This window comes from Megalops cyprinoides, chromosome 22 (assembly GCF_013368585.1).
Source record: "Megalops cyprinoides isolate fMegCyp1 chromosome 22, fMegCyp1.pri, whole genome shotgun sequence".
NCBI classification, from domain to species: domain Eukaryota; kingdom Metazoa; phylum Chordata; class Actinopteri; order Elopiformes; family Megalopidae; genus Megalops; species Megalops cyprinoides.
In genome coordinates this window covers 13,915,653-13,922,340 of record NC_050604.1, presented here as the reverse complement: position 1 = coordinate 13,922,340, position 6,688 = coordinate 13,915,653, and positions in this window count along the sequence as shown.

Genomic DNA, 6,688 nt, shown 5'->3' with positions numbered 1-6,688 from the left:
ATTCCTTTTATTGTTGCTATTTTAGAAAGTGCATAGAACACAAAGTCAAGAGGGGTGGGCATGAGAGAGAGAGATGGGGAAAGGAAGATATAATACTTTGATATTTCCAGTATTACTTATCAATCAAATATTAGTTATATGCTATTGCTACATATTATCTGTTATGTCATTTTTAAGGATGACATCAGAAGACAAGGACATCATTACTGTTCTCCAAGTACTGCTACTGAGTCCTCTTTCAGCCCTGCACTGAAAACACCACTGAACTCCAGCCATGAAAACAAAACCTATTTAATACTGCAGTTTAAATGTGCCAGAAAGATGGGGTGGGTTAAATTATGTCTTTAATAGGTGGTCAGCTCGGGGAATAGGGGAAACATTCGTTCTCCAGTGGTCTTGTTAAGTCAGTCACCGCAATCAGCACAAGCATAGGAGGAAATTAAGCAGCGGGAGGCAGCGCAGTTGAGTCAAACTCCACCGGAGACTGCTGGAATGCCAGTGGGGAGGGTGCCCAGCCACACAATGCAGGCAGCACAATAAAGAGTGCAGTCTCATGTGCCTGCTCTCACCTTCACATACACACACATAGGAACGCACACACACGCACGCACACACATACACACACACACACACACTCACACATAGGTCAAAAGAAGACAGGGATGAGAGGTGCTGTTTTCTGATGTCAAATCCAGGTTGCCCAAAGCAGTAATTGTGTGAGCTCTGCCATGATGTCAGTAGGAGGCTTGGGAATTGTTCTCTTTTCTTGTTTTCTCTGTACTAGATGTCACAGTACTGCCACAAAACTCTGTCTTGCTCAAGGCTCCCTATCACTTGCACAAAGCCTCAGAATACCCTCTGTCTTTTCAGCGGTGGGCCTCACATGCAGCCAATGTGGTAACAGATACCATCACACATTGGTAAATACACCACAGTCACCATGCTGCCACACGTATCCACAAACAGGCTAACTTCTGCTGGCCTTATGAAGAGCACTGTGATCTACGGTGATTACATAGCTCTTACCATGAGAGGAATCCTTAACCAAAAAACCCAAGTGCACACAAGCCACACTTTCCCAGGAAGAGATAGTAATAGAGTTCTACATGAAGGACCCAGGTGCTTCACACGGGAGACTAATTTAAAAGCTCTTGTCTTGACACCAGTGGTGACATCACTGCCCACAGTATTCACAAAACACAGAGTTCATATATGACTCACAGTTCATAGCACAGACACATCACTTGTGCATTGTTGTTGGTCAAGGACCTCACTCTCTCCCCTAAAATCATTTTGCTGACCTCCATGTAAATTACCCAGAACTTCAGGAACAACTGACAACACATGCTACATCCTGAGGAACATTCTTGCAATGTTCTTGCAGCTCCTCATCACCTACTTAAAATGGCACAGGTGCAGACCATGTCTTTCCTGGCAGAACACCCACTCCATGCCATCAAACACTATAAATCATTCAAATCCCTCTCGCCAGGCTAGTCTTCTACATGAACACCTAATGCTGTGGCACCCCTCTGCTCATCACCTTCCACTGACATGTTTCTAACCATTACCCTACACCCTTCACCCACACCCTGGGCTCCTCAACCTCAACCAATTATGCTCACATTCTCCAAAAATTGCCCCCACCCCCATATAACTACTAAAATATCCATTAGACATGGATGTTATTACGAAGTCTCCTCTATCGCAATTTATCATTGTCAAGACAATTTGCAAACTTGGCCAGTTTTAAAATATGACCTGGCCAACTTCTGAAGCCATGTGCTAAAAACATGTGTGGCAAGAGATGTGCATGGCTGCACTTGATGCTGCCCTGTTTTAACTGTCATCATCTACGCTGTTGGTATGGTTTCTTTTTATACCACAACTCAATTTCTTAACTTCAATGTTTTTATCAGACAAATGCTAGACAGGGCTTCTACAAGATAGCCACAAGCAGGATAGGAAGGACTTGCACTGTTTTCTGGGCACTTAACAAAATTTCAGAAGGTGTAATATTTCACAGGACACAATCAAGAAATTGAGCTAAACCATCATATCAAAATCCAGCTCTTCAAAATTTGTTGGACCAACATCTGTGAGCAGAATTACTGGTCATCACATACATCTTCTCCACACTGTCTTAGAGGCCAAACAAACCTCCCCCTGGCAGGCTTCTCTACTCTAGGTGACATTTTGTAAAATGAAAGCCACTGATTACCAGTCACAACAATACAGTATACAGCCGTCAAACGGCAATGTGCTGGCTAACACCAGAGGGAAGTCCACAAGAGGCAGGCCATCTGCTAACTCTCACAAATACAGCTTTCCTTTTCATTCCTCTTCTGTTCTAAACATGAAACCTCTTGTGTAAATTTTGCTGTTACTCTCTCCAGTTTCTGAGTTCACGGGATGTTGTGGCTGACCTGGCCCAACCCTGACCATCTTGGTCTGTGTGGTGGGGTGCTGAGACTGGGTGAGAAAGTGAACGTGTGGGTGCGCCTGAGATTTTCAGTCCCGCTGTAATCGCTCCAGGATCAGCTATCCCTCCCCCTTATCTTAACACCAACCATTCTTTATAAAAGATACTGATCTGAGATCAGAGCCTGGGGCCTTTCTCCAAGCCGCTTCCCTCTAGCGGTGCAGGAGATAGTCAGTGTGTTGGCAGAGCTCTGTGGATAAGTGTGGACACAGTCCGAGGGCCGAAATAAATGTGTCTGAGATATTGGCAAACCCCCCCGTTCCAACGTTATTCTTCTCCTCGCACGGACTCTGCCTAAACATGCTTTGCATTTTTGGACACCTTTCTTTGAATTCAGGGCTGTTTTCGCCTCCATCTTGCCCCCGCTCGCATCTCTTCCCGAAAGTGACTTCTATGCGGTGAAATGTATTTGCGGAGCTTAGCCACATACTGTGTTTGTACATTAAAGCCATTCATCTTCAGGCATGACAGGTTCTGGGCTTAGATGCTGGTCATCAGTCCTCCCACTAATACAGCAGGACAGTGCGGCCTGTCTGCACAGCACTCAGGCACGCCATACCCTCACAGCCTAATCACAGATATACCCTGCTGCTTTTTACCTGTAACTTTCTGAAGGTCTCAATATTTTAATAGCTCGTAATTACAAGACCACCTTTTCCTATCACCCAGTCACAAGGGTGCCTTCTACTTGTTTCTGTTTGTTCTCACCCCCTGTGATGTCACTGCTGGCAGTGTCTCCAGTGAGGTAACACTGGGGCGCCTGGATATTTTAAACCTGCTATAGTGTAATTCTAAAGCTCTTCCACAGAGTGAGCTCCCCAAAAAAGGGTGGCATTTCAATATTAGGCCAACAGCAACTGTGCCTTGAACCAATCAAATTTTTTTTTTTTTGTTGTGAAGGTCAGCGTATTTATTGGTTCAATTCAGGCAATGACTGGTAGAATATGGTAACTCCAATCAACATGGAAACTGTGAAGCCTCATTCTTTAGTGTCTGCCTAGATGTTTTTAACATATAAAATCTCTTGCTCAGATTAAACTGCCAAAATGAGTGCAGTGATGGCACATTCCTCAAGGAAAAGCTAAAAGCAATAGGACAGCTTTACGACTAAATGGTAGAAGGTATTAAGAACACCATTTCAGCTACCACTGAAAGGAAATCTTATTTAGTAAGAGTAATGAGCGGATTCAGTTGACAAAAATGCATTTAGGTAGGAATGTGTGTCTCTCCGGGGGATAGAATAATGAAAAATGCATCACTGAACCCCAACCAAAATGGGGCCGCTTTTCACAAGGAAAAGTATGGGCGCTGACTTGAACTGAACTGAACTTGGAACACAGCACAGTCAGCACACTGGGAGGCCCGGGTCTAGACCACATGAAAATATTGATCCGGGCCACCAATCACAAATTACAGCATGTTTCCTCCACTGTAAAATGTTATCCAGCCTTTAATTCCGCTCTCAGTAAACTAGGAAGACTTCTTAGCACTAATGGTAGATATTTTTAAAGGGCACCTGGAAAGGAAATCCAGGAAATACGTTTGGTTGGTCAACATAAAGGACTCATCAATCAGAACTGCATGGGCCATCTATTTGGCGAGTGCCTTTCACATCCAATCAAAACAACCTTCCCTGGGATTGATTATTAAAACTCATTCTCCAGATTACTCCAGTCTGCTGCAATATAAACACACAGTCAAGGGCTGCAACCCCAAGGACTGTTTAAAACGGTTATTGTGAAAAGAGGCAAACAAAAACGTGACCTGAATGAAGAGGTCAAAGAGTGATCCAGAATTTGAGTCGCACACTGGTATATTCTCAGGGAAACTCACATACAGACTGGTCCCATGATTCTCCCTTAAGTGTCCAATCAATAACTGCATTGTGGATGACTGTGGACCAGAAACACCTGGGGTTTTCACATTGTGATCAACATATGATCAAACCAACACCCAAGAAAACGCAAACTTTGTCACCCATCCGAAAGACCAAAGAATAAACCACTGATGCTAGAATTTCTATAGTCTCTACACTGTGCTCCAGTATCACTGATACAGTGAAAGATCGTTATGGTTTCAGATTCTGAGAAGTCATTGTGTTTCTTTTGTTCAACTGCACGCCATATCATTACAGCCACTTAGTTACAAACGGTCAGAGGAGGACAAATTGGATGCCTTCTAAATGGAGGGAGACAATAGAAACAAAACATTAAACAAGACAATTCTGCTAAGAGCCAGCCAGCTGTTTGAAGGTTAATCTCTCACTGTCCAAACCCATTCGGTTGATTTCTACGGTCCAGTCAAAGCGGAGAGAACTTGGAACTGTTAGTGTAATGCATAGTCAGATGGGGATTAATGAGGACACAAAAAAGACCAGATAAGAACAAGGAAAAAATGTGAGGACAGATTTGACAAACCACAGAAATATACTGTTTGTGCTTCAGTGGCTCGGTAGCTCATTGATCCAAAAATCCAGAGCGAGGCCTTTCAGAGACCCCCGGACAGCCACGGCAACGGCACTGCATTTCACTGTTTATCCACACCGTCTATACTGTGTACATCGCTAATGAAGCGTGACCGCAGGTCAGACTCCACTCATGGGAGAGACACGGGTCCAAGAGTGACATCACAGCCGGTCACAGAAGGACTGAGGTAAGTGCAGGGTGGAAATTCTCTGCTTTCTAACTGTCTAAGATTCGTACAGTCTTTAAATCTGGGGTGCACACCCTAGCCAGACTGGACCAGAGCCATGAAATGCATGGTTTCATGGACTACAGATGCAACATTTTGGAAGGTGTCAATCCAATTGTGCTAGGCTCACTTTCATACACACTGAAGTGGTTTACGCTATTTTGTGCTGGAGTACTTGCTAGTGTGTACTTTGGATGTTTTCTTGGAGATACAGAGATACAGATACAGTACACTGTGTATTGATTCAATACTTTATTGCCCTTATGTGATTTTTTTACTTTTTAGTTAGAAGTATCACAGCTACTTTTACTCTCACAAGTAAATGTAAAATTTCTCAATGATGATGCATACATACCATATTTTCAGCTGCTCCATATGACCACTGAATAGTGCAGCTTCAGACACTTCACCTTATTCTTGTATACCACATACGACTGAAGCTCACAGTAATGTCAGCCCATAACACTGGCATATGTGGATATGGGATAGCGACCTGCACTTGTGGTTTAAACTGAGTGTCATGGTTTAGGTGAATCTTCCCCTGTGTGTAAGAGGCAGGAATGTGAGGAAGTGAAGGCCATCTTGCTCAGCCAGTTTGGCAGTGTCTTTGATGTGACTGCTGTCTGCAGCCTGCTGTGTTAGCCAGCTTCGGATCCTGAAAATGAGCCCCTCCGCAGCTCAGGACAACACCTGGAACACTCTTAACAGCCATGAGAAAAGAGACGGCATTTTTCCCTGCAATTACAAAGAACGTCTGGAACTGTGGGGAACAAGACAGGTGACTGGCTACAAAACAAACATTACACATATAGCACTTAACCCATCTAAAGTCAGAATGGTAGCAGAATGGTACATATACATATCTATCTGTACGCCCGTGTGTGTATGTATAGGAACCATTCCGCTGTGATACCACGGTTGTGGTTGGATTATGGCACCACCACATGGACTCAAACTTATAACTACCTTACAGGCTGATGGCAAAACAGGCATCTAAGGGCAATCATTCAAATATGACAACTTCACTTAAACTTCTCTACAGTGAATGAACATTTTCTCCAAATCACCAAAGAGAGGATTCAGAATGGAAACCACAGGACAGATCCACGAAGGATGCAAATTAAAAAGCACATTTATTCAGTCACACTGGCTTCACTGAAAAGGCTAACTGAAAAGGCTAACATCACACAGGTGTACATTTCCCTCGTCAAAGACAACAGAAAGCATGGCCAATCCACCCAGGCGTTTTAGCACACAGTTCCACTAATCACCGTCCTGACTGAACCATTTTAGCTGCCCTCTCCAGTTCAGACAGCGTTAGTGGTTTTAAAGACAGCTGGGAAACCTGCCGGACCGCAGCCCTCCAAGACTGAACTTGAGTAGCCGTGACGTAGGACTAAGTGAGAATGTTCGTTGCGCTAAGAAATGTGGGTTGCCCTCTTTTGTGGATACAGTCTGCATCTGGCCGTACAACTATTCATCTGTTCACACCGGATGGCAGCCTAATAACTGCAG